Source organism: Bos grunniens, chromosome 15, assembly GCF_055505025.1.
Source record: "Bos grunniens cultivar Pamir isolate PY7600 chromosome 15, Bosgru_T2T1.0, whole genome shotgun sequence".
Classification (NCBI taxonomy): Eukaryota; Metazoa; Chordata; class Mammalia; order Artiodactyla; family Bovidae; genus Bos; species Bos grunniens.
The window spans coordinates 51,980,734-52,007,523 of NC_141179.1; the positions used below are offsets into that span (position 1 = coordinate 51,980,734).

The following is a 26,790-nucleotide window of genomic DNA, read 5'->3' on the forward strand; positions in this document are numbered from 1 at the left end:
ATTGTCAGGGATGGAACCAGTGGGATCTCTGAGGGATCAGCTTCTTAGAGGCCTTGGCTGGGTGGGGATTGGGGATGAGGCCCAGAGAAAAGGAGTAGAAGTGGACTTGAGAAGCAAAGCTTGTTGTTTGGTGGTGGGATGACTTGGAGGTTTTGGTTTACCTGATTGGGAACATTAAGATGGGGAGAGGAGACTGAGAAACTGACAAGTAGTCAGAGCAGGGAGAGATTTTTAAAGAACCGTTTTAGACCCATATCTTTCAGTCACTAAAAACTAGGAGTGTTTGGATACCACTTGGTTGGTGAAGTGGGGTAATTGTGGAAATGACTTCCAAGCCCCTTTCAGCTTTAAGTTTCTGTGATTATGGTTGCCTGTAGTTCAGTGAGATGTATTTGAAAGTGCCTTGGTAAAAGTAAATAATGTGTTTAGGTTATTATACATGCTTTGTTAATCATGTATAATATGATCCTTTGAACCAGGGCGGGGTCCGGGGGGAGCTGATATCAGTTACATATACCAGGGTTCGTTGAGATAAAGAGCAAACGTTTTGGCAAAGGAGAAAATAACTTAAGTTTTGAAGTTAGGTTATTTTTGATTTTTGCTTATCTTCCTTATTGTTTTAAAAACCTAAGTGCTTCTAGTATCATAATTATACTTCCAGAGTGTCATGCCTAGAAGTCAACTTTATATGAAGCACTAGCATTCATCCCAGAAACTTCTGTTCCTTGTTTCATTTAGTAAGAAATAATATAATCTGCTGTCTGGAAATTCTATGTGGACTGGTTCTGTCCTTTTCCTTGTGTGTTTAAGAAAGTAACTCTGGGAAGCAGTAACAGTTTTCCCTTCAAGCTCAAATAAGGAGGGGGAGAGGCAGGGGTATGGTCTGGCTGACCTTAGTTTGTGAGTGAGTTTCTACTAATGCTTCCCCAGCTGTTTTTTAGCATCCTTAACTAGTGAAACAGAAGGTGAAATCCATCCTTTAATTTGTAATTATGGGAATCTTCCATGTATTACGCACTGGGAATTCAAAGATGAGTAAGACAGGATCTTTACCAATTTGTAATGTAGAGAAAAGACATGCAAATGGCCCGCTGCAATACTAGATACTTTTTATAGTGGAAGGGTGTAATAGATTCAGTGGGGCGCTAGAGACAAGCACTCAAATCTGCTGAGAGTCATTGAAGTCTTTATGATGGAGATGGGTTGAAGCTGAAAAATGAAAGGTCAGGTTTACAAAGAAGCATGTGGTATCAGAGTTGCTCTCCTTTAACACTTTCTACTTGGTAGAGAGACTACTGTGAAGCTCAGATTATAAAAAAGTAATGGATAACCTAGCTAAGATGCCACTTCTATGGAAAGACTGCATGCTCTGATTTCTTTAGGATATCTGATCTGTTTTCCAGTATCAGATGTCCTTAGCATAAGTAATCTGGAATAGCAGCCATTAGTTTATTCATATTCTTTTCCTTTCCTTTTTTCTTTTTCATTATTACTTTCTATAGTAGTTAAGGTAGTTTAGGTTTCACTTACTGCTTCTCCTGAATAGAAAAGAGGGCTTAGGAAAAGAGCTACTAGTAGAAAAGACCACTGTTTATTGAGCCCTTATCATAAACCAGCTCCCGTTTAAAGCCTGCATTATCTCATTTATTATTAACAGCAACCTTGTGAATTAGTTGGTGTTTACTGCATTTTGTAAATGAGGAGACTGAGGCAAGAGAGGCTAAGTGGCATTCCCAGGATTCCAACAGTTCATGATGGGGAAGTGCAGATTCCAGCTAGAGTCTGCCTCTGCTGTGCAGAACTAAGTTTTACACCACCGTGCTATGCTGAGCACCTAGGTTCCATTCTCAAGCCAGACTCATCTTACCAAAGTAAACTACCCCTTTCTTAATCTACAAAGGACCCATCACAAATATGTGAAGCAGCATTTCATTCCTGAGAGGTTCAGAGTGGGGGTTAACTAAAAGAATATGGTTTTTCTATATAGATCCTTTAGTTTACCAATAACGTGATTCTGCTGAGCCCTTCCCTGGTCATGGGGAGTGACCAGCCCAGTGGCAGTTAGGGAGATAAGCTATGGGTCTAGCCAGCTCAGGCTAGGTATTAAACAGGCTGTGATGACTGGCTAAGTTCTTTCACTTGCTGAACACCATAGGGTGCTTGAGCGTGTTGGGGAGGATAAAGCATGGATACCAGCTTGGAGGCCTGGAAGCTGACTTACTCCTGGAGCCTATGAGTTCCTTCGTGAAGGGGTAGTGGGCCAGCCATTAGAGGAATTGGAGGCACCATCTTGGCATGGAGACCTGGCTTGGGACCTAAGCTTAAAAAAGCACTTCAGCATCCTATTGGGGCCAGCCTGCCTGCCTGGATAGTTCCTGTGAATTCTGGATGTGTCTGCTCCCAGTAGTTGTCCATCTGCCAAAATGATATGATATCATGTAGATCAGTGAGTAGCTTCCAGATCAAGTTCAAAGCAGCCTACAGCTAACTTATTGTTGCCTTTAGTGCATCATTTACCTCTTCTGGGCCCTGATTTATTCTTGTTAAAAGAAAAGATTGGATTAGATTGGTGGTTTTTAAACCTTAGTCATGAAACCCTTTATTAAAAAAAAAAAAACTCACTTTGAAGACTCGTAGTCTTTGAAGGGACTCAGAACCCGTTGAGTGTCTCAAACCACACTTTAAAAGCCAGGGAGCTTTCTCTTACTGTCCACTGATTGGGTGACCCTATTTTATGTTCCTTCAGCCTCCTTGTACTTCCTCTAGCCCACATCTACCAAGCATTATTTTAACTGTCTGTGTCTTCCCCACTAGATTGTTGGCTGCCCAAGAGCAGAGTCCAGGTCTGTGTTGCTCGTGGTCACAGTCCCTTCACTCGGTGTGGGGCCTGGCATAAAGCAGGCACCGAACAGTGTTCAACAATTATTATTTTTGAATAGTGGTAATACACTCCTCTCCTTAGTAGTATGTGCTTTTTTAAAAATTGAATGTTTACAGCATCCCTATGAGAATTGAACTGTTGAACTAAATCGTGGCTAAAGCTCTGACATCCAGTGAACCATGTTTCTGATTCCTGCCAGGCCTTTGTTTGTGCTGTCCTGTCTGCCTGGAGTACCTTCCCTTTCTCCCTGTGTCTTTCCAAATCTTATGTGTATTTAAGGTCCAAGCCCAAGGCGCTCTTTTCTTGTAGAACTAGTCTGATCTACACTAATACCCTCTTTCCTTGTCTTTCATGGTTTTTCTCTGTATTCATTTATCAATTCATCAAACTTAATTAATTGTTCCAGGTAGTGTGCTATGCTTGATCATATCATGATGGATAATGTGTGATAACTGCCTTCAAGGAGGTCACAGACTAGCCTGGGTAGAGAGTGATAAGTACAAATTTGTGTCACAGGTGCTGTGTCAGTGGAGTAGGTGCCATAGGTACATCAAGGAGGAAGTGGCAATCTGTATCATATCTTCTTTTCTCAGGCAGACTGTAGATATTCCCATCTGTTGCTTTTTCAAAGTAGCAATCTTGGACTGTTTGTTTTGTTTTTTGTTTTCCCTCCCATGGGTTTCTCCCTGTAGACATTTGATAAATGCTCCTTGTTTCCAGGGATTTTCTTCTCTAGGGAAAATCAAGAGCTTGTTGAAGGATTGAGGCATGTGTGACTGAAGTTTAATCTTGGCTATCTGACCATGTATCTTCAGATTTTTTTTAAAGACTTTTTAAAGACTAATCATTTTAAAATGAGTAGTAGCATAATGTAGTGTGCAAAAAAAAAAAAAACTAGTTATAAATGATAGACCTAGGTTTTAGATTAGGAATAGCAGATTTTGTTTTATCTCAGAGACAGCCAGATGATAATAGATGCTTAGAAGACTGTGTTCAGAAGGATTCTAAGGCCAGGGCTCAGCGGGAGAGTGCTGAAGGCAAAATGATACAGTACTTACTATGTGCCAGTTCCTGTGCCAAGTGTTTTCTATGCATTATCTAATTTCATACCACAACTTTACAAGATAGATATTATTATGGCTATATCCATTCTACAGATGTGGAAACTGAGGCACAGAGATTTAAGTAACTTGCCTAATTTGGACAGATGGTAGGTGACAGGTAGGGTTCAAATCCAAGATGACTCCAGCATCTGTACTCTTAACCACTGTGGGCAGTATGAGTACTATAACTTCCCATGCTGTCCTATGCTAGATATTTCTACTGTGTAAGGGTGGGACTTCATTTACAGAGGTGATTTGACTCGGAATCACACTCTTTGAGACTGAGTTCTCTTTGAAAGTGCTTTTTGTTGCTCAGTTGTGTCTGACTCTGCAATTCCATGGTCTGTGGCACTCCAGGCTTCCCCCGTTCTTCACCATCTCCTGGAGTTTGCTCAGACTCATCTCCGTTGAGTTGGTGATGCCATCCAACCATCTCCTCTTCTGTTGTCTGCTTCTCCTCTTGCCTTCAATCTTTCTCAGCATTAGAGCCTTTTCCAATGAGTCGGTTCTTGGCATCAGGTGGCTAAAGTATTTGGAACTTCAGCATCAGTCCTTGCAGTGTATATTCAGAGTTGATTTCCTTTAGGATTGACTGGTTTGATCTTCTTGCCGTACAAGAGACTCTCAAGAGTCTTCTCCAGCACCACAGTTCAAAAGCGTCAATTCTTTGGTGCCCAGCCTTCTTAATGGTCTGACTTTCACATCCATACATGACTACTGGAAAAACCATAGTTTTGACTATATGGACCTTTGTTGGCAAAGTGATGTCTCTGCTTTTTAGTATACTGTCTAGCTTTGTCATAGCTTTTCTTCCAAAGAGCCAGCATCTTTTGATTTCATGGCTGCAGTCACCATCTGCAGTGATTTTGAAGCCCAAGAAAATAAAGTCAGTTGCTGTTTTCCTATCCATCCTTATATCCTTGGTGCCTGGCATAGAGTATGACTCAATAAATGTTTGAAGATAAGAGCTTATGAGAGATTCCACACCTTAATTCTTCATCTTTGAAATGATAGGTTTGGACCACATGACTTCTAGAGGTCTCCTGCAGCTTTGAAAGTATTTTACTTTGCTTTGTGAGTCCTGTAATTCCTGTTGGGTACTCGGTAAATGGTAGAGAATGACCGAATGAAGGTGTAATTATTATTAATAATCTGTGCTCATAATCTTAGGATAAGAGTAGAAAAAATGGTGATAGGAAAGTTGTAGACAAAAAGGCCTACGTATAACCTCCAATACTGTAACCTTTGACTTTCTGTGCAGTCAGAGTCTCATACTCCGGCAGACACCCTGTCTACATGTCTACAGTTTTTCCCATTTGATTTCCCATTACAAACCTCCCACCGCCCCACCTCCCCCAGCTCACTCTTTCTTTTTAAAATTAACCTTTTACTTAATAACTCATCTACTTCCAGAAGGAATTTAAAGTGTCCTCTGATCAATAAAGAGCTTCCCAGGCAGTACAATGGTAGAGAATCTGCCTGCCCGTGAGGGAGATGTGGAAGATGCAAGAGATATGGGTTTGATCCCTGGGTCTGGAAGATCCCCTGGAGCAGGAAATGGCAACCCACTCCAGTATTCTTGCCTGGAAGAGTCCATGGACAGAGGAGCCTGGCGGGTCCATGGGTCACAAATAATCAGGCACGATGAGCACATACACATGCTGGTCAATAATGGAAGGTTGGAGAGAGAATAAGAAAAGATGAAGAGGAATGTTCTAATTTTTTGAATGCAGGAACTGTCTTTCTCATCTCTGCATTCCTCTGCCTTACCCAGTGCTTGGCAATAGCAGACATTGATTATATTTGTTGAATAAATGAGAATGTTTGTAGATGTGGATTCTACTCAGGTTTAAGGAAGTGTTGACTAAATTGCAAAGATTAACTGACATACTGTCTGTCCTGGCCGGGCAGTAATACAATAGCTCCTGACAGTACTGTTTGCTTATAAACTGCTTTTCCAATTTTAATTAATGCCATATTACTGCTCAGCAGTGAGTCATAAGCACAGAATCTGAGGACCTGCTTTTCCTTACTGTGTTGCATTGTTTGTTTCCCCCAGTGAGCAGTGAACTTACTGAGGGGACAGACCATATTATTTTTCACCTCTGTGTTCCCAGCACCTAATCTTTCACAGTAGTTATCGTAGAGTAGATATTCAAATGCTTATTGAAGGATCTTAAATCTAATCCATTTACCCATGTCAAACACTCCCGGCAAGTGGTCACCTAGTCTGTGTTTAAACACAAAGAATCCACCTGCTGATGCAGGAGATCTGCATGGAGAAGATCATCTGGAGGAGGAAATGGCTAGCCACTTCAGTATTCTTGCCTAGGAAATCCCATGGACAGAGGAGCCTGGTGGGCTACAGTCTGTGGGGTCACAAAAGAGTTGGACACAACTTAGCTCAACTAAGGAACAGTGAAAGGGAGTTTATCATTCTTTGGTCAGCCTCTTCCTTCTTTGATTTCCTCTGTTGCAGTATTCTTCAGATTGGGCTAGAATTCTTATTTCTGTAGCTTCATCTTTTTAGTCCTCTTTTCCTAGATCCTACTTCTTTGCATCTTTGACCCATGATGGAGGCACATGGCCCTGCAAGAGAATCCTCTGATGAATTTAGGTTCACTCCACTTGGGGTTAATTAGGTTCAGTTCACCTAGGGCTATTGGCCTAAAAGCTTACTCTGTGGAAGTCAACCCAGGATAATCTACCCAGTGTCATTCCTCTTCTGTATTTTATTTCTTTGTGTTTTCCCTTCTTGAAGTCATTTATCTCTCTGCTCCTCAGAGGAAAATCTGTCGGTAAACATAAACTCATTAGTTCCCTCTAAAGTGTAGCTATCCCAAGAGGATGCTGAGTTGTGGCCATGGGGCTTTTGGCCTTGAGCAACTAGGGAGAACCAGTGGGGAAAGGGGAAGCTGGAGGCAGAGAGCATAGCCCTGCTGTGGTCTGTTCCCTCTGCCCTCCTTCCCCCTTCCCAGTAGGATGTTCTCAGTACCTGAGTGTGTCTGTTACTGAGGACGTCTCCAGTGGCGTTCTACTCCCCATTTGCCCATAGGATTGAGCCCACCCTCTTGCTGAGCCTGTCATTAAGCTTCCTGTCATTTAGCTCTCTTTCTAGTGATAACAAACAATAGCTAAATTTTTTAGTGCATGCTGCATGGCAGGCATTACACCAAGCATTTTACATGCATTAGCTATTTTAATTCTCTTTTAATACTATTATTGTCTTCACTTTCCAGATGAGTAAAAACTGAGGCATTGCCAAGTAACTTATTCAGGGGTGGATAGCTTGTAAGTAGAACTGGGATTTGAACCCAGCGATGGGATGCCATGATCTCTATTGCTGGTATACTCTATAACATTAATTTACTGTTTTCAAAATTCACTGTATATTTATTAAGCGTTTAATTTTGCCAGATACTTTATTTTGTGTTGGGGATTCATAAATGATTAAAGAGGGACTTCCTTGGCAGTCCAAGGTAAAGACTCCACTCTTCCACTGCAGGGGGCGTGGGTTCGATCCTTGGTCAAAGAACTAAGATTCTGCATGCTGCACGTTGTGGCCAAAAAGAAAAAACAGCCAAACCAAAAGAACCCCATAAATGTTTAAAGAGACTCTGTGCTTCAAGAGTTCATGGTCTAGTAGGGAGAGGGACCCCCTAAGTGATAATGACCAATGTAGTGTGATGAGTGAAGTCATGTACAGGTACCACAGGTACATGGCAAAGTGTGAAAGTATATTTGGGAGAGTTAGGGAAGACTTCGGAGAAGATATGACGTTGGGCTCATTCTTAAAGCAAGAATAATGTTTATCATGTGATCAGGAGACTAATTTATACAAAGGTAAAAGCACATATATGTGAAGGACAGGAGGCTTATTATCTCTAAGCATACTACTTTTCTCCACTAATAAAACATTTAGTGATACCTGCTTGCTTTGTGCAATGCACTGTGTTAGGTACTTAAGTTGAGAAGAAATAATACTAATTCATGTTTCATGCCTTCAAAGAGCTTTCATCGTTCAGTTAGAAAAGTAGCCCATGTAGTTCAATTAGAAAGGCTATAATTATAAAGTAAGACATTCTAAATACCTCATCAGTAGAAAAAACAAAGTGCTGTTGGGGAAGTAAATCTCTTCTTATCAAAATGGTTAGGGAAGACTTCATGGAGAAGGAGACGCCTGAGCTGGACCTTAATGGATGATTTAAGTTTCACTAGAGAGAGCATTAAAGCTTAATTTAATTTAATTAAAACATTAATGAGAGGCTTAAAGCTCAACATTCAGAAAATTAACATCGTGGCATCCAGTCCCATCACTTCATGGCAAATAGATGGGGAAACAGTGGCTGACTTTATTTTTCTGGGCTCCAAAATCACTGCAGATGGTGATTGCAGCCATGAAATTAAAAGACACTTACTCTTTGGAAGGAAAGTTATGACCGACCTAGACAGCATATTGAAAAGCAGAGACATTACTTTGCCAGCAAACGTCTGTCTAGTCAAGGCTGTGGTTTTTCCTTTGGTCATGTATGGATGTGAGAGTTGGACTATAAAGAAAGCTGAGTGCCTAAGAATTGATGATTTTGAACTGTGGTGTTGGAGAAGACTCTTGAGAGTCCCTTGGACTGCAAAGAGATCCAACCAGTCCATCCTAAAGGAGATCAGTCCTGGGTGTTCATTGAAAGGACTGATGTTGAAGCTGAAACTCCCAATACTTTGGCCACCTGATGCAAAGAGCTGAGTCATTTGAAAAGATCCTGATGCTTGGAAAGATTGAGGGCAGGAGAAGAAGGGGACGACAGAGGATGAGATGGTTGGATGGCGTCACCAACTTGATGAACATGAGTTTGAGTAAACTCCAGGAGTTGGTGATGGACAGGGAGGCCTGGTGTGCTGTGGTTCATGGGGTCGCAAAGAGTTGGACATGTCTGAGAAACTGAACTGAACTGAGAGAGAGCGTTAGAAATAAAGGTCCCAAGTAAATATGAGAAAGTAAATGTGATTGGGGATCAGCAAGTAAAAGAGGCTGCTACTGCTACTGCTAAGTCACTTCAGTCGTGTCTGACTCTGTGCGACCCCATAGACGGCAGCCTACCAGGCTCCCCCGTCCCTGGGATTCTCCAGGCAAGATCACTGGAGTGGGTTGCCATTGCCTTCTCCGAAGTAAGAGAGGACTAAGTACTAAATGCAGAAACATAGGTTGGAGCCAGTATGAGGTTGACTTCAAATGCCAGGTTGAGGAATTAAGACATCCACTCATTCCTTCAGTCAGCATTTATCGAGTGCTTCAATACGCCAGATACAGTGCTGGGGACACAAACATGAAGACATAACTCCTGCTTTCAGGGGGCTAATGGTCACACAGAGGAAGACGGACATGGAAACAAATGATTGCAGTGTAGTGCAAGTGTGTGTCACGTACTGTGGTGACAAAGGAGAGAGTGACTAACTGCTTGAGGGAATCATTAAAGACTTAACAGAGGATGCTTGAGATGGTTCTTGAGGATTGAGTTCAGTAGATAGTCTGTGAGAAAGGGAAGAGTAGTCCAGCAAAATGAAAAGATCTGCAAAGGCTTAGAGGCGTTAGAATATTCTATTCTATTCTATTCCACATAGAATATTCTGGGAACTGTAAGATTTCCTGTATTAGTGGAATATAGATTAAATGTAGGGGGATGGCAGTGAGTGATAAGGTCGGCAAGGCCTTTTTAACAACATGCTAAGAGGCTTGAACTTATAATACACTCAGATATATGTCTCAGAATGATCAAATCTGGTAGAAGGGTGGAAGTTATTTTTGGAAGAATCAGCTTGGACGAAGGAGAAGAAATTAGTTGGGAGTACTGCAGTGGTCCAAGAGATTGTGGGGATCTGAGCAAAACCAAAAGCAGGGTGGAGAAAAGTGAGCAGCCATAAAAATATTACATAGAGTGCACTTACTATTTTTTGCCTTTTCCATTCCATTTCTTAATTCATTCACTCACACATTCGTCAAGCGTTTATTAAATATATAATCTATATTATTTATTCAAATACTTGCAACTTCAGAATGTCAGGAATTTTTCTAGGTCCCAGTAATTCAGCAGTGAACAAGACAATGAAGGTCCTTGCTCTTGAGAAGTTTACTTTCTAATAGGGGAAACACAGATAATAAGTAACTAGCAGGATAACTTCAAATGGTGTTAAATACTCTGAGAAAAGGATGGAGAATGACTTGAGGAGAGATGCTACTTTCAATTGGGAGGTTTATGGAATGCCTCTGAGGAGGTGATATTTAAACTGAGACCTGAATGAAGAAGACTTAGCAGCTTGAAGATTTGGAAGCATACTGTGTCAAGTCGAGGGAGAAGCAACTACAAATCGGTGGTAACGGGTTACACATGTCTTGGGACCAAAGAAGACCAGTGGGGCTGAGTTACAGTGAGCAAGAGAAAAATAGTACCGTATGAAGTCACAGAGTTTGGTAGAGTCAGATATGTAAGGTCCTGTAGATGCTGCTGAATGTGTTGAATTTTATTGAGAGTACAATGATTTTGGATGGTTTTTAAAATAGTGAGGCGAGCTGATTTGCATTTTTTAAAAAGATCTTTCTGGCTGCTTTGAGAAGAATGGATTGTAGGGGAGCACTCGAGGAGGGCAGTTAAGAGGCTGTTGGCAGTAGTCTGAGTGAGAAATGATAGTTTTGGAGTTGGGGGCTAGGGGGAGTGTGAGTAGGGTGGCAGAGATGGCGAGGTGAAATTAGAATGGTTTGAAGTAGAGCCTACAGGACTTGCTGGTGGATTGGATATGGGACGTAAGGGAATGAAAATAATCAGGCTTGACTTTCAGGTTTTTTGAGTTTGTTTTGCTTTCACTTGAGTAGTTGGCAACACCATGGCTGATGTTACTGTGTACTGACAGGACAGACTAGGAGAAATTTTTGTTGGGGTGAGGAGAAGGAAATACAGAAAACTTGTGTTTGTCTATGCTAAGTTTGAGATGCCTATGTAAACATCTAAGTGGTGGTGTTAATTAGGCAGTTGGAAATATGAATGTAGAGTGGGAGGAGAGTTCTGGACATTGGTCTGAGATTCTGAAGAGCTGCCTTTTTATCCTGTCTCTACCACACAGTCGTTACTGAGACAAGTCAGTGAGACACTTGAGTCACAGTGTCGTCGGCTTAAAGAAGTAATAAAGGTATGTGTTAGGCCAGGCTTGTGTGTATGGCGGGAGAATCCTGTTTATTCATGTATCCATTCATCAAGCATGCACTGAGCATTTATCAGGGACTGTCTTAGCTATGAAGGGTAATGAAGACCTAGGCCCTGCTCTCAGGCTGCTCGTAGTCCGGTGGAAGAGTTAGGGAAATAAGCAGATGTAACAACTGCTGCGATAGAGACTCACAGAGCTCTCTGTGAGCACAGAAAATGGGGGACAAGAGATCAAGAGAGGCTCCCCAGAGCAGTGGCATTTCAGCTGGTGTGGGGAAAATGACCAGAGGTTAATCAGCCAAGAAAAGAAGGGAAAGAGCCTCTGGGCAGAAGGAGCATCATGAGCAAGGTGGGAGGTGAGGGAGGGAACAGCAGGGCCGGGGCACTGAGTCAGGTTTAGTGTCACTGCTGCATGGTGAGCAGAGGGTGGGGCGTGCTGAGAAAGGGAGGTGGGTGTGAGATCCTGAGGAGTTTGGATTTTTATGTGTACTGGGTGATTAACTGTGGAAGAACTTTAAGCACTTAGGTGAGTGGCGTGGATCAGATCTGCATTCTAGAAAGATCGCTCTGGGGACAGAAATGGAGAAGGGATTAGAGAGGCAGGGAAGACATGCCTTAACCCAGGCAAGTAGTGCTTCCAGATTTATCTAATTTCAAAGTGTGCTTTCTGGTGTATTACGTATAGTGCAGGAGAGCGCATGTTAAATGCCAGAGGTGTGCAGGAGCAGAGGAGGGTGAAACTGGAAGGCAGTCTGGGGCAGGTCATGGCCTTATGTGGTCACGTGAGCTCACTGTCAGTGCATTCTTAGAGGGCACTATGTAGCCTACTGGGGAGTTCTTATTTTCTCTTACAGGCAGTATTAGGAAACCAGAAGATTTTGAACTTGAGTGACACAGTGACTGGCAAGAAAGGCATGAGGTTGAAGGACATGGATTATGTTTGTAGCTTGAATAATAGGAAGCGATGATAGAGACATTTCCTGCCCCACTGATCTAGGCCTTCTGGTAGAACCAACCATGTTCTTCAGTTTTTCCTTCTTCCCAAAGCTTCCCTCAGTCCTATTTGTATGCTTACAAGTTTGGAAAGTATTCAGTATTTACTATAGGCTGTTGATAATCATGAAGGACTTCATGCTAGTGCTTAAGAGGAGGAGCACTTTTTAACTTAAAACCCACAAAGGATGGAGCACCTTTGCCAGCTGTGCATCTCTGATGTGATCCAGATACCAGGCTGTCTCTTTAGGTCAATTCTGAAAGAGATGGGAATACCAGACCACCTGACCTGCCTCTTGAGAAATCTGTATGCAGGTCAGGAAGCAACAGTTAGAACTGGACATGGAACAACAGACTGGTTCCAAATAGGAAAAGGAGTACATCAAGGCTGTATATTGTCACCCTGCTTATTTAACTTCTATGCAGAGTACATCATGAGAAACGCTGGGCTAGAAGAAGCACAAGCTGGAATCAAGATTGCCGGGAGAAATATCAATAACCTCAGATATGCAGGTGACACCACCCTTAAGGCAGAAAGTGAAGACGAACTCAAAAGCCTCTTGATGAAAGTGAAAGTGGAGAGTGAAAAGTTGGCTTAAAGCTCAACGTTCAGAAAAAGAAGATCATGGCATCTGGTCCCATCACTTGATGGGAAAAAGATGGGGAAACAGTGGAAAGGTGTCAGGCTTTATTTTTTGGGCTCCAAAATCACTGCAGATGGTGACTGCAGCCATGAAATTAAAAGACGCTTACTCCTTGGAAGGAAAGTTATAACCAACCTAGATAGCATATTGAAAAGCAGAGACATTACTTTGCCAACAAAGGTCCGTCTAGTCAAGGCTATGGTTTTTCCTGTGGTCATGTATGGATGTGAGAGTTGGACTGTGAAGAAGGCTGAGCGCCGAAGAATTGATGCTTTTGAACTGTGGTGTTGGAGGAGACTCTTGAGAGTCCCTTGGACTGCAAGGAGATCCAACCAGTCCATTCTGAAGGAGATCAGCCCTGGGATTTCTTTGGAAGGAATGATGCTGAAGCTGAAACTCCAGTACTTTGGCCACCTCACGCAAAGAGTTGACTCATTGGAAAAGACTCTGATGCTGGGAGGGATTGGGGGCAGGAGGAGAAGGGGACAACAGAGGATGAGATGGCTGGATGGCATCACTGACTCGATGGACGTGAGTTTGAGTGAACTCCGGGAGTTGGTGATGGACAGGGAGGCCTGGTGTCCTGCGATTCACGGGGTCTCAAAGAATTGGACACGACTGAGCAACTGAACTGAACTGAACTGAAGGAGAAGAAAGCGCATTTCAAGCAGAGCCAGCGTTTCAATTAGTGCTGTCGTGTGCTTGCTGTCTCTCACTGGCTGAGGGAGTGGAGGGAGGGTGGCTGGTTTTCTAAGTAATGGAACGTTTTGATGACTACTTCTTAGTGTGGGCCACTGTAAGAATTGCTTCTTACTCTCAGGGAGCAGCAGCAGTCTCAGGGGTAACTGGTAGTAGCCAATGTAAATAAGTTCTTTTGGTTTCAGGTGGCTTTCCCAGTTCTTCTGGATTCTTCTGCAACATCATTCCCACTGTTTTGTTCAAGTGAGAGTTACTCAGCCTCTGTGTATTTCCAAAGCATGTGCTTTAGGTCTAGTGCTAGGTGTGACATGTGACGGAGATGCTGAACAAGTAAGGCATTATTCTTGCCTTCAAAGCAGTTAAAAGCAGTAATGTCCACCTAACATTTACTGAACATGTGCAATGAGTCAGATTACATGCTAGTTCTTTGAAATGTGAAAATGAGTAAGATTCAGATGATTATCAGACTACTTTGGATTGCTAAATGGGAGAAAATATTTGTAAACCATATTTCTGATGAGAGATTTATATTTGGGATATGTAATGAGCTCTTACCAGTTAATAAGAAAAAGGTAAATAATCCAGTAAAATATAAACAAATGATCTGACTAGACCTTTTTCAAAAGAAAATACACAAATGGCCAATAAGCACTTGAAAAGATGTTGAACATCATTAGCCATCAGAGAAATGCACATCAAAACCACGACACCACTTCATGCCCAATATGATGCTATAATCAAAAAGATGTAATAACAGGTGTTGTGGATGTAGAAAAATTGGACTCCTCATGCACTGCTAGTGGAAATGTAAAATGGTACAGTTGCTGTGGAGAACAGTTTGGCAGTACCTCAAAAGGTTAAGCATAGAGTTGCCATATGACCCAGTAGTTCCACTCTAGAAATATACTCAAGAAATAAAAACATATGTCTCCGTAAAACTTACATACAAATGTTCATAGCAGTATTATAATAGCCAAATAGTAGATGGCTCAAATGTCTATCAACTGGTAAATGGATACATAAAATGTATATCCATACAGTGGAAGATTACCTGTTACAAAAAAGGAGTGAACTACTGATACATGCTGTATCATGATACATGGATAATCCTTGAAAAGCATGCTATCTGTTATGATACATAAAAGAAGCCAGTAAGTAAAGGCAGCATATTGTGTGACTTCATTTATATGAAAGATCCAGAACAGACAAATCTATAGAGATATAAAGTAGATTAAGGGGTTGCTTAGAGCCTGGTGGGCTGCTGTCTATGGGGTCACACAGATTTGGACACAACTGAAGGCAGTGGCACCCCACTCCAGTACTCTTGCCTGGAAAATCCCATGGATGGAGGAGCCTGGTAGGCTGCAGTCCATGGGGTCACCAAGAGTCAGACACGACTGACTGACTTCCTTTTCACTTTCATGCATTGGAGAAGGAAATGGCAACCCACTCCAGTGTTCTTGTCTGGAGAATCCCAGGGATGGGGGAGCCTGGTGGGCTGCCGTCTCTGGGGTCACACAGAGTTGGACATGACTGAAGTGACTTAGCAGCAGCAGCAGAGGCAACTTAGCAGCAGCAGCAGCAGCAGGTCTAGGGACAGGAATGGGGAGTTGGCCAGTGAGCTTTGAGCTTTCTTTATAGTGTGATGGAAATGATTTAAAAGAAGATGGCTGTACAACTTTATAAATACATGAACAGTTAGTGAATTGTCCACCTGAGATGGTTGCTATGCCTTAATAAAGCCTTAAAAGTAAAAGATCCTTGACCTCAAGATGATTAGAGTCTAGAGATAAAAACAGACTCAGAAACAAGTATTATATTAAATGTAATAAATATGACCTTAGAGATTTGTGCAAATTGTAAATTTCTGGAGAACAGAGGAGGAAGGGAACTACTCTCTGCCTGAGGAGATCTGCTAGACTCTAAGCTCATTGAGAGTGAGAGCTGTTATTTATTTATTATTGTATTCCCTGTCTAGAGCATAGCATGATCAGTTAACAGTTGTTGAATGGGGGTGTGAGTGAATAAAGTTGGAGAATATGTCACAAAGGAGGTGATATTTGAGCTGCATCTTAAGGAATAGAAATGAACTAGAGAGTGAAGGTCAGGAAAGAATTCTAGGAAGAGAAGACAGCAGCAGCCAAAGCACTGAGGGAGAAAAGGGAGGAGCATGTTAGAGTGGTAGGTGATGGAGTGAGGCTGGAGTAAAAGGCCGTTTGTTGGAGGTGTTGAGATAAGTAGCTGGTTGTACCAGATGATGACGTGCCTTGTGTGTCATACCAAGGAGTTTTGGACTTTAATCCAAAGGCAGTAGAAAATTGTCATAGTTGTCAGAGTAGGGGGCTGATGCAGTCAGATGGTGTCTGATAACGATTACTGTGGCTGCTTCTGTTATGAATTGTTCTGGCAGAGAGAGCACCTCGAAAGTGACTGCACGTCTAGGAGAGAGCACAAGATAAAGTCTGGACCAACGAGGTGTGGCAATGAAAATCTGGAGGGAGATTTCATAGGTGGGTGAATATTCCAGACACATGGGCTTCAGGAGTTTTATAGTTTTGGTCTTGAAGGGCTTCTGGAAGAGGTGACATCTGGGTTGGTCTTTAAGGATGGGTAGAAAAGTAAAGTGTGTGGAAAGCTGGAGTGCAGGTAGGAGAGAGAGAGGAGGACCAGGTGGAGAGGAAGCCAGTTGGAGAAATAGAAATTTTATGAGGTAGGAATTGAAGAACCCAGGAAGTGAGCATTAAATGCCCCCAAATTTGATGATTGTTGAATGTGAGAGAGGTCATTAAATATTCCTTCCACTTCTGTAGAAATTTGAAAAGTTTGTTTTAAAAAGCTTTCCAGTTAGCTGGCCTGGAGATTGTGCTTTTCTGGTGATAGTGGGAGGGGTGGAGTGGTGGGCAGACAGCAGCCATAGCAGTTATCCCAGCCAGCGTCTGCTCTCACTCCGCTGCCCAGTGTGCTGGCCATGGCAGGCTTCACGGTTTGACTAAGCATGACCAATGTCTTCATGGTCCCCAGATGACTTATGAGGTCTGAAAAATGAGATAATTGCACTTTAATTAATTGGCCTTGAATTCTTGCTAGGGCTAAGGAGTTAGAGAAGAATGTGAGCAAGAAGGAAAGTGGAAGTTACAAATATGCGTAGGCCATTAAACTTTGGACTTGACATGTTATCCTAATCACTCAGCAGGCCATGGTATCTTTCCCAGGAGACAGAGGCAGCTAGCATGATGGTTTTGCTGTATTCGTAACAGGCTTAGAAACTAGCTAATCTCTCCTTTCCCTGGATTTACACAGCATTTTGTTTATGTGTCAATGGTTATCTTTATCATATTATGTTTAATAGTCTGTCTCCACTCTACCCCTTGGACTGTGACTACCGCAGGGCAAAGGTTGGACTTAGTCATCTCTAAGGTTCTGTGAAAGAGTGATGTCTCTAGCTGCGTGGTTGCTCAGTCTCTGACTTGAAAGGATCAGTTGAGACCTCTCAAGTGCCAGGTTGCCCTGGTGGGTGGGGTTCCAGAGTTTAGGGCCCTTTGCAGTTAACAGGTGCTTGAAGCTAGGGCAAGAGGCCCTCCTCCAAGTGATGGAGATTTCTGATGCATGGTCGTTGCTTGGTAAATTTTCATTGACTTAATTTGGTAGCATCCTGTTATATCACATCTCACCACAGTAGAGGCATTTGCTTTCACTTCTGTGGTAACTAAGGAAACTGTGGTAGTCTAGAAAGTCAGAGTATTATAGCTGACTCCAAAGCTTTGGAGTTAGATTTGGCATGAATTATTACAGTATTTTAACTTTAATGGACCTTGAAAATCACTTAAGCCCACCTCCTCGTTTTATATTTGGGGAAACTGAGGCGTGGAGAGAAGTGCCTTGTTTGTTGATATATAGCAAGTGAATAGCTATGCCAAATGAGGACTTACAACTTTTTCTTATCACTGAGGAAGGTGGTTGTTGCTCTGGAGCCACGTAAAAGCCAAGGAAATAAGGCATTCCGCATGGGCTAGTTTTCCTATCCAGCCTGCCCATGTTCTCCTTTTGTTGGAAACCTGTTTGGGGAAACCAGAGTGTCTACATGTAGCCACATGATAGCCTACTTTTTCATTTTTTTCTTCTCTCACTCTGCTTTATTTTTCTTCATAACACTGCTACCAGAAATTATTTCATACTATAAATATATATTTACTTGCATATTTATTATCTGTTTTCTTCCTTAGATGGTTTTATAAGGGAAGAGATGTGTTTTATGACTGTCTTGTGCTTGAATGAATGAGCAGATGAACAGATACTTTTTGGCTGTCCCCAAGATGCCAAGCACATGCTTCCTAGGACTTTGCCATTTGCAGGTCATGACATGTCTGTTTCTTTGTTTGGGATTGATCATTCTTGAATATATCTAAACCTTCCTTAAACATAGAATACACATTATTGGCAAATGACTGTCCAGTAACTTTATAGTGCTTACATGAGTAGAGAATGAGGTTACCTTTTTTTGTGGATTTAGATGGTATAAGATTTAGCCACTTGAAAAAAACAAAAAAAAGATTTAGCCACGTGATCAGTTAAACCCAGTAGAGGACAGAATCTTGGAAGCGGTAGAGCAATGTGACTTGGCAGCTGGGGAGAGAATTCTTGGTGCATAGCTGTGGAGAGACAGCAGGATTCAGGGCTGACTTACCCAGTAGGCACAGTGCCCAGTGGCCCATAAAAATGTCTTAATTTCTTTTAATCAGAAGAGAAAAATGGATATAATCCACCTTGGATTGTACATCTTTATATTAATGCAGTTATAAAATATATTTTGAAATACTTAAAAAATTTTTTATTTTTACTTATTTTTGGCTGTGCTAGGTCTTCATTTCTGTGCCCGGGCTTTCTCTAGTTGCAGCAAGTAGGCACCGCTCTCTAGTTGCAGTGCATGGGCTTTGCACTGCAGCGGCTTCTTGTTGCAGAGCATGGGCACCAGCGTGTGGGCCTCAGTACTTGCACACACAGGCTCAGTAGTTTTGATGCATGGACTTAGTTGCCCCTCAGCATGTGCAACCTCCACAGCGCAGGAATTGAACCTGTGTCCCCTGCATTGGCAGGCAGATTCTTAACCACTGGACCACCAGGGATGTCCCTAATATATATATTTTTAATGTAGGAAGCGTTCCACAAAGGCGAAAGTACCTAGGGCCCAAGAAAGTCATAATGTGGCCCTCGCATGACCTTGAGGCTAGTCATTGGCTTGGCCATTTGAGGCCCAAAGCTTTGACTCTGATTTCGTCCTTAAGGTCTGTGATTCTTTCCCCGTCACTCCTGTCCCTGTCCCCCATAATGTCATCTTTAGTGAGTGATTTTCTCCTTTATACCTCATTTGTGTGTTTTGTAAAATGGAGAGTTGTGTTCCCTCTACTGAGTAAATGCTTTTAAAACAGCCTAATTGTTTTATTTTTTATCTGTCTTCTCAAGGGCAGGAAAAAATGTCTGGTTCATCTTTGTATCTCCATGACTAGCCAGAACCTACACATTCAGTACACAAGTGCCTTAAATGAGAGTTGAGTAAATGAATAAATGTATCAGACTTTACAGATAGCTTCAGAGGCTTTCTTTTCTTTCTCTATAGTATGCTTTACATACATTCTTTCAGTTCAGTTCAGTCGCTCAGTCGTGTCCGACTTTGTGACCCCATGAACCACAGCATGACAAGCCTCCCTGTCTGTCACCAACTCCTGGAGTTTCCCCAGACTCAAGTCCATTGAGTCAGTGATGCCATCCAAACATCTTATCCTCTGTCGTCACCTTCTCCTGCCTTCAGTCTTTCCCAGCATCAGGGTCTTTTCAAATGAGTCAGCTCTTCACATCAGGTGGCCAAAGTATTGGAGTTTCAGCTTCAACATCAGTCCTTCCAATGAACACCCAGGGCTGATCTCCTTTAGGGTGGACTGGTTGGATCTCTTTGCAGTCCAAGGGACTCTGAAGAGTCTTCTCCAACACCACAGTTCAAAAGCATCAATTCTTTGGCACTCAGCTTTCTTTTTAGTCCAACCCTCACATCCATACATGACTACTGGAAAAACCATAGCCCTTGATGAGACGGACCTTTGTTGACAAAGTAAAGTCTGTGCTTTTGAATATGCTCTCTAGGTTGGTCATAACTTTCCTTTCAGGGAGTAAGTGTCTTTTAATTTCATGGCTGCAGTCACTATCTGCAGTGATTTTAGAGCCCCCAAAAATAAAGTCAGCCGCTGTTTCCCCATCTATTTGCCATGAAGTGACAGGACTGGATGCCATGATCTTAGTTTTCTGAATGTTGAGCTTTAAACCAACTTTTTCACTCTCCTCTTTCACTTTCATCAAGAGGCTCTTTAGTTCTTCACTTTCTGCCATAAGGGTGGTATCATCTGCGTATCTGAGGTTATTTATACTTCTCCAAGCAGTCTTGATCTCAGCTTGTGCTTCCTCCAGCCCAGAGTTTCTCATGATGTACTCTGCATAGAAGTTAAATAAGCAGAGTGACAATATACAGCCTCGACGTACTCCTTTTCCTATTTGGAACCAGTCTGTTGTTCTATGTCCAGTTCTAACTGTTGCTTCCTGACCTGCATACAAGTTTCTCAAGAGGCAGGTCAGGTGGTCTGGTATTCCCATGTCCTTCAGAATTTCCCACAGTTTATTGTGATCCACACAGTCAAAGGCTTTGGCATAGTCAATAAAGCAGAAATAGATGTTTTTCTGGAACTCTCTTGCTTTTTCCATGATCCAGCGGATGTTGGCAATTTGATCTCTGGTTCCTCTGCCTTTTCTAAAACCAGCTTGAACATCAGGAAGTTCACGGTTCACATATTGCTGAAGCCTGGCTTGGAGAATTTTGAGCATTCCTTTACTAGCGTGTGAGATGAGTGCAATTGTGCGGTAGTTTGAGCATTCTTTGGTATTGCCTTTCTTTGGGATTGGAATGAAAACTGACCTTTTCCAGTCTTGTGGCCACTGCTGAGATTTCCAAATTTGCTGGCATATTGAGTGCAGCACTTTCACAGCATCATCTTTCAGGATTTGAAATAGCTCAACTGGAATTCCATCACCTCCACTAGCTTTGTTCATAGTGATGCTTTCTAAGGCCCACTTGACTTCACATTCCAGGATGTCTGGCTCTAGGTGAGTGATCACACCGTCGTGATTATCTGGGTTGTGAAGATCTTTTTTGTACAGTTCTTCTGTGTATTCTTGCCACCTTTTCTTAATATCTTCTGCTTGTGTTAAGTCCATACCATTTCTGTCTTTTATTGAGCCCATCTTTGCGTGAAATGATCCCTTGGTATCTCTGATTTTCTTGAAGAGATCTCTGGTCTTTCTCATTCTATTGTTTTCCTCTATTTCTTTGCACTGATTGCTGAGGAAGGCTTTCTTATCTCTCCTTGCTATTCTTTGGAACTCTGCATTCAAATGGGTATACCTTTCCTTTTCTCCTTTGCTTTTTGCTTCTCTTCTTTTCACAGCTATTTATAAGGCCTCCTCAGACAGCCATTTTGCTTTTTTGGATTTCTTTTTCTTGGAGATGGTCTTGATCCCTGTCTCCTGTACAGTATCACGAACCTCCATCCCTAGTTCATCAGACACTCTATCAGATCTAGTCCTTTAAGTCTATCTCTCACTTTTACTGTATAGTCATAAGGGATTTGATTTAGGTCATACCTGAATGGTCTAGTGGTTTTCCCCACTTTCTTCAACTTAAGTCTGAATTTGGCAATAAGGAGTTCATGATCTCAGCCGCAGTCAGCTCCCAGTCTTGTTTTTGCTGACTGTATAGAGCTTCTCCATCTTTGGCTTCAAAGAATATAATCAGTCTTATTTCAGTGTTGACCGTCTGGTGATGTCCATGTGTAGAGTCTTCTCTTGTGTTGTTGGAAGTGGGTGTTTGCTATGACCAGTGCGTTCTCTTGGCAAAACTCTATAAGGCTTTGCCCTGCTTTATTCTGCACTCCAAGGCCAAATTTGCCTGTTACTCCAGGTATTTCTTGACTTCCTACTTTTGCAGTCCAGTCCCCTATAATGAAAAGGACATCTTTTTTGGATGTTAGTTCTAAAAGGTCTTGTAGATCTGGTATTGTATATATGGTAGTATGTATGTCCAGCTATCTTTTCAGAGGTTCTGATATATAGAGCTATGTGGACACTTAAGAAAATAATGTGGGAAACAAGGGTGTTGTACCTTCTTAGAGAGTTAAGAGCCAATGTGAACAATCAGGTCCACAGGGGAAATGAATAGTCTTTTTAACAAATGATGCTGAGACAGCTAGATAGCCATAGGCAAAAGAATGAAGTTGGACCCCCTGCATCGCACCATATAAAAAAATTGACTCAAAACAGGCCAATGGGGTGGGGGGTGGGGCAGGGAACAGACCAATGACGTAAATGTAATAACTAAAAATATAAAACTCTCAGAAGAAAAGTAGTCATAAATCGCTATCAAATTAGACAGTAGTTTCTTAGATATGACACAAAAAGCAAAAGCAGTAAAAGAAAAAGAAAACTGTACTTCATTAAAATGAAAAACTTGTATTGCATAGGACATCACCAAAAAAAGTAAAAAGACAACCCACAGAATGGAAGAAGGGGATTTACCTGGTGGGCCAGACAGTAAAGAATCCGCCTGCAATGCGGGAGACCTGGGTTTGATCCCTGGGTTGGGAAAATCCCCTGGAGGAGGGCATGGCAACCCACTCCAGTATTCTTGCCTGGAGAATTCCATGGACAGAGGAGCCTGGCGGGCAACAGTCCATGGGGTCGCAAAGAGTTGGACATGATTGAGCGACTAAGCACAGCATAGAATGAGAGAAAGTACTTGCAGGTCATGTATCAGATAAGAGACTTTATATCCAGAATATATTAAAAAAACTTTTATAACTCAACAATTAAAATATAAATAACCTACTTTTAAAAAATGGACAGAAGGGTTTCAATATGGCATGTAAGAAGCTTGGAAATCACTATTCTGTCCTAAGAATGAGTAAAAAGCTGAAAAAACTGAAAAATCAACAATTCTTAGATCTTTAGAAAAGTGAGGTCATAGGACAAAGACAAACTGCTGGCATGAATCACAACTTACAGAAGCAGAAACCTCTGTGGGAACCAGTATTGGCGCAGGGAAACCTGGATTGTAATAAATTGCTAGAGGCTCAGTGTGGACAACTCAAAGTTAAGAACTCCACAGGTACTCATAGATATTCATAGCCCCCACAATGACCTTCCAGGTATCTGGCAGGTTCTTACATTGAGTATTGAGAAAAATCCCTTTGTGCTTTTGTGGCTGGCAGGGCTGGGAAAGAACCTTTTAAAAATACTACAGAGCATTCTGTTCTTCTTAAGATCTGCCATCAGGGGAAACTGTTTAACCACAGTCTAACCTTTTGGGGTTTTATCAGAGCCTGACTGATCTAGGGGAAAGAAAATACCCATCTCTGACCAGTTGTAGCTTTTTATGTTGGATAAGGGAAATCCCCAACTCCGTCCTCTTAAGCCATTGTGCCCCACCTAAGAGGGGTGGGTGAGGCACTGCGAAGCACTTGTGAAGTTCACACTCCACAGGCGCACACTCACTAAAAGACTGAAACCCAGTCATAGAACTGGAGAAGGCTGTTCCTCCCCAGCATCCTACCACTACAGTACTAAATCCCTGTTTATAGAAATTCCTTTTACCTCGTATATCATACCCAGCTATCAAAAAATTGCAAGATATATTAAAAGGCAAAACACACTTTGAAGAGACAGGCTAAGTATCAGAATTAAACCCATCTCTGGCAGGGATGTTGGAATCACTAGACAAGGAATTTAAAATAACTGATTGCTGTGCTAAGTATGCTCAAATGGATACACGAGACAACATGCAAGAACAGCTGGGCATTGTACGCAGATAAATTTACATTCTAAGAAGGAATCAAAAAGAAATGTTTAGAGATCAAAAACACCCTGACAGAAATGAAAAATGCCCTTGATGGGCTTATCAATAGACTAGATAAAGCCGAAGAAAGAGTCTCCGAGCTTGAGAATATTTCAGTAGAAACCTATAAAAATTAAAAAATAAAGACTTGAAAGAAAATATCCCAAGAACTGTGGGACTACTACAAAAGTAAAGGTGTGTTGTTATGGTCTGAATGTTCATGTTCCCCATAAATTCATATGTTGAAATCCTAATCCTAAAGGTATTGGTGTTAGGAGATGGGGCTTATAGGAAGTGATTAGGTCCTGAGGGCAGAACCCTCATAATTGGAGTCTGTACTCTTACAGTAGAGGCCCCACAGAGTTTCCTAATCCCTTCCAGCTTGTGCTTGATCCTGGACTTCCACCCTCCAGAAATGTGAGAAGTAAATGTTTGTTGTTTATAAGCCACCTAGTCAATGGTACTTTGTCACAGCGACCTGAATAGACAGAAACAGGTGCATCATGGGAATACCAGAAGGAGGAGAGAAACAAATATTTTAAACAATAATGACAGGGAATCTCCTCAAGTTAATGTCAGACACCAAACCACTGATCCAGGAAGTTCAGAAAACACCAAGCAGGTTAAATGCCAACACCGTGCCTCCCCTCCCCCCACTACATCTAGGCATATCATTTTTCAAATCATAGAAAGTCAGAGACAAAGAAAAAATTCTGAAAGAAGCCAGCAGAGAAAACACTTTACCTATAGAAGAGTAAAGACAAACCCCCATCTGCCTAGATTTCTGTATCCTGAAAATCAGCCTTCAAAAGAGGAGAAATAGGGTCTCCCTGATGGTTCAGTGGTTAAGAATCCACCTGCCAGTGCAGGGGACACAGGTTCAATCCCTGGTCTGGGAAGATTCCACGTGCTGCGGAGCAGCTAAGCCGGTGCACCACGGCTTCTGAGCCCATGCTTCACAAGAGAAGCATCCACATTAAGAAGTCTGCACCGCAACTAGAGGAGCCCCAGCCCACTGGAACTAGAGAAAGCCCATGTGCAGCAACAAAGACCCAAATAAATTAAAAAAGACAGACAAAAATAGAGCAAATTTGTTGCTAGTAGGCTGTCTTGCTTCCGGTGGCACTAGTGGTAAAGAATCCACCTGCCAGTGCAGAGATTCAAGAGACTCGGGTTTGATCCCTGCATCAGGAAGGTAGCCTGGAGAAGGAAATGGCAACCCACTCCAGTATTCTTGCCTGAAAGTCCCATGGGCAGAGGAGCCTGCCGGGCTACAGTCCACAGTGTGGCAAAGGCTCAAACACGACTGAGCACACACACAGGCTTGTCTTGCAAGAAATATTAAAAGTTGTTTAGAGAGAGGAAAATAAGAGAGGTCAGAGCCTCAGGTCTACCTAAACAAAGGAAAAGCATTGGAATGGGAGTAAGTGAAAGTAGACTGAAAAAACATTTATTTTACTAATTCTTTTTTTAATTGTAAATTTTATTGTATCTTAAATGTCATTTTCCACATGTTCTTTGCTAATATAGAAATATAACTTTTGTGTGTATGTTTATATTCTGCCACCTTGCTGAACGCTGTTATTCTAGAATTTTTTTTTCATAGATTCTTTGGGATTTTCTGTGTAGGCCATCATGTCATCTGCAAATAAGGGACAGTTTTATTTCTTTTTAATCTGTACCTTTTATCACTTTATTTTGTTGGCCAGAAACGTCAGTATGTTTTGAATAGTAGTGGTGAGGGTGGACATCCTGACATTATTTCTGATCTTAGGGGAAAAGCATTCAGTCTTTCACCATTAAATATATAAGCTATAGGAATTTTGTAGTGGCTCTTTTAGTTTACAAGTTGTTGATTGATATAACAGTGAATAGTTTTGTGAAAGTTGTAATACCGACACTATATTTGACTGCATATGTTTCTGTATGTGTACTTAGGGATAAGTGAAATGAATGACAGCAATGATACAAGGGATGAGAGGAGGAATTAAGATTATTTTGTTGTTATAAGGTACTCACACTGTCTGTGACGTGATACAGTATTGTTTGAAAGTGGATTTTACTATTTATGTATATTGTAAATTCTAGAGCAACCTCTAAAAGAAGTAAAAATAAAAGTATAGGGAATTCCATGTTGGTCCAGTGGTCATGACTCTGTGCTTTCACTGCTGATGGCCCAGGTTCAATCCTTGGTTGGGGAACTAAGATCCCACAAACTGCACAGCGTGGCCAAAAAAAAGTATAACTGATAAGCTAAGAAAGGAAAGGAAATGTAATTATATAATAGTCTCAGTTAAAACTACAAAAGGCAGAAAAAGATTAGAAGACAAAAATAGGAACAGGCAAGGGCAACACATAGAAAACAGTAACAAATATATAGTAGATATTAATCCAACTGTATCAATCACTTTGAACATTAGTTGTTTAAATGCATCAATTAAAAGAGATTGTCAGGAAAAAAGACTGTCAGGGACTTCCCTGGTGGTTCAGTGGTTGAGAATCCATCCTCCGATGCAGAGGGTGCAGGTTGAATCTCTGGTTGGGGAACTAAGATGCCACGTGTGTGTGTGTGTGTTTTCAGTTGTGTCCGATTTTTTATGACCCCGTTGACTGTGGCTCCCCAGGCTGCTCTGTCCGTGGAATTTTCCAGGCAAGAAATACTCGAATGGGTTGTCATTTACTCTTCCAGGGGATCTTCCCAACCTAGGGATTGAACTCATGTCTCTTGCGTCTCCTGCATTGGCAGGCAGATTCTTTACCACTGAGCCACCTGGGAAGCCCAAGATCCCACATGCCACAACTAAGACCTGACACAGCCATAAAGAAGTATACAATAAAGAAATAAAGGACTATTACCTAAAATACACAAAGAACTCTTTCAACTCAGTAATAAGAAAACCTGTTTAAAAAGTAGGCTAGAGACTTTAACAAAGAAGATACATAGTTAGAAAGATACACCAAAGAAGACACATAGATAGAAAATAAGCATGTGAAAGATGTCCCACCTCATGTAGTCAGCGAAATTCAAATTAAAACAGCAGTGAGATACCACTACACACCTATTAGAATCATCAGAATCTGAGACACTGACACTACCAAATACTGGGAGGATGTGGAGCAACAGGAACTGTCATTCATTTCTGGTGGGAATGCAAGAGAATATCTTCCGTCAAACTTTGGAAGATAGTTTTGCAGTTTCTTGCAAAATTAAACTTACTATTACCATACCATATCCAGGAGTTGTGCTCCTTAATATATCCCCAAAGGAGCTGAAAATGTATGTTCATACAGAAACCTGTACACAGATCTTTATAGCAGCTTAATAATTGCTAAAATTTGGAAGCAACCAACA

The 26,790-nt window shown here is 41.8% G+C and overlaps 1 protein-coding gene across 20 annotated transcripts in view; it reads left to right on the plus strand.

Annotated features, from left to right (window-relative positions):
- RNF121 (ring finger protein 121) overlaps positions 1–26,790 on the plus strand; it is an 82,021-nt gene that overhangs the window by 1,206 nt on the left and 54,025 nt on the right. The gene's annotated exons all lie outside the window — the stretch shown is intronic.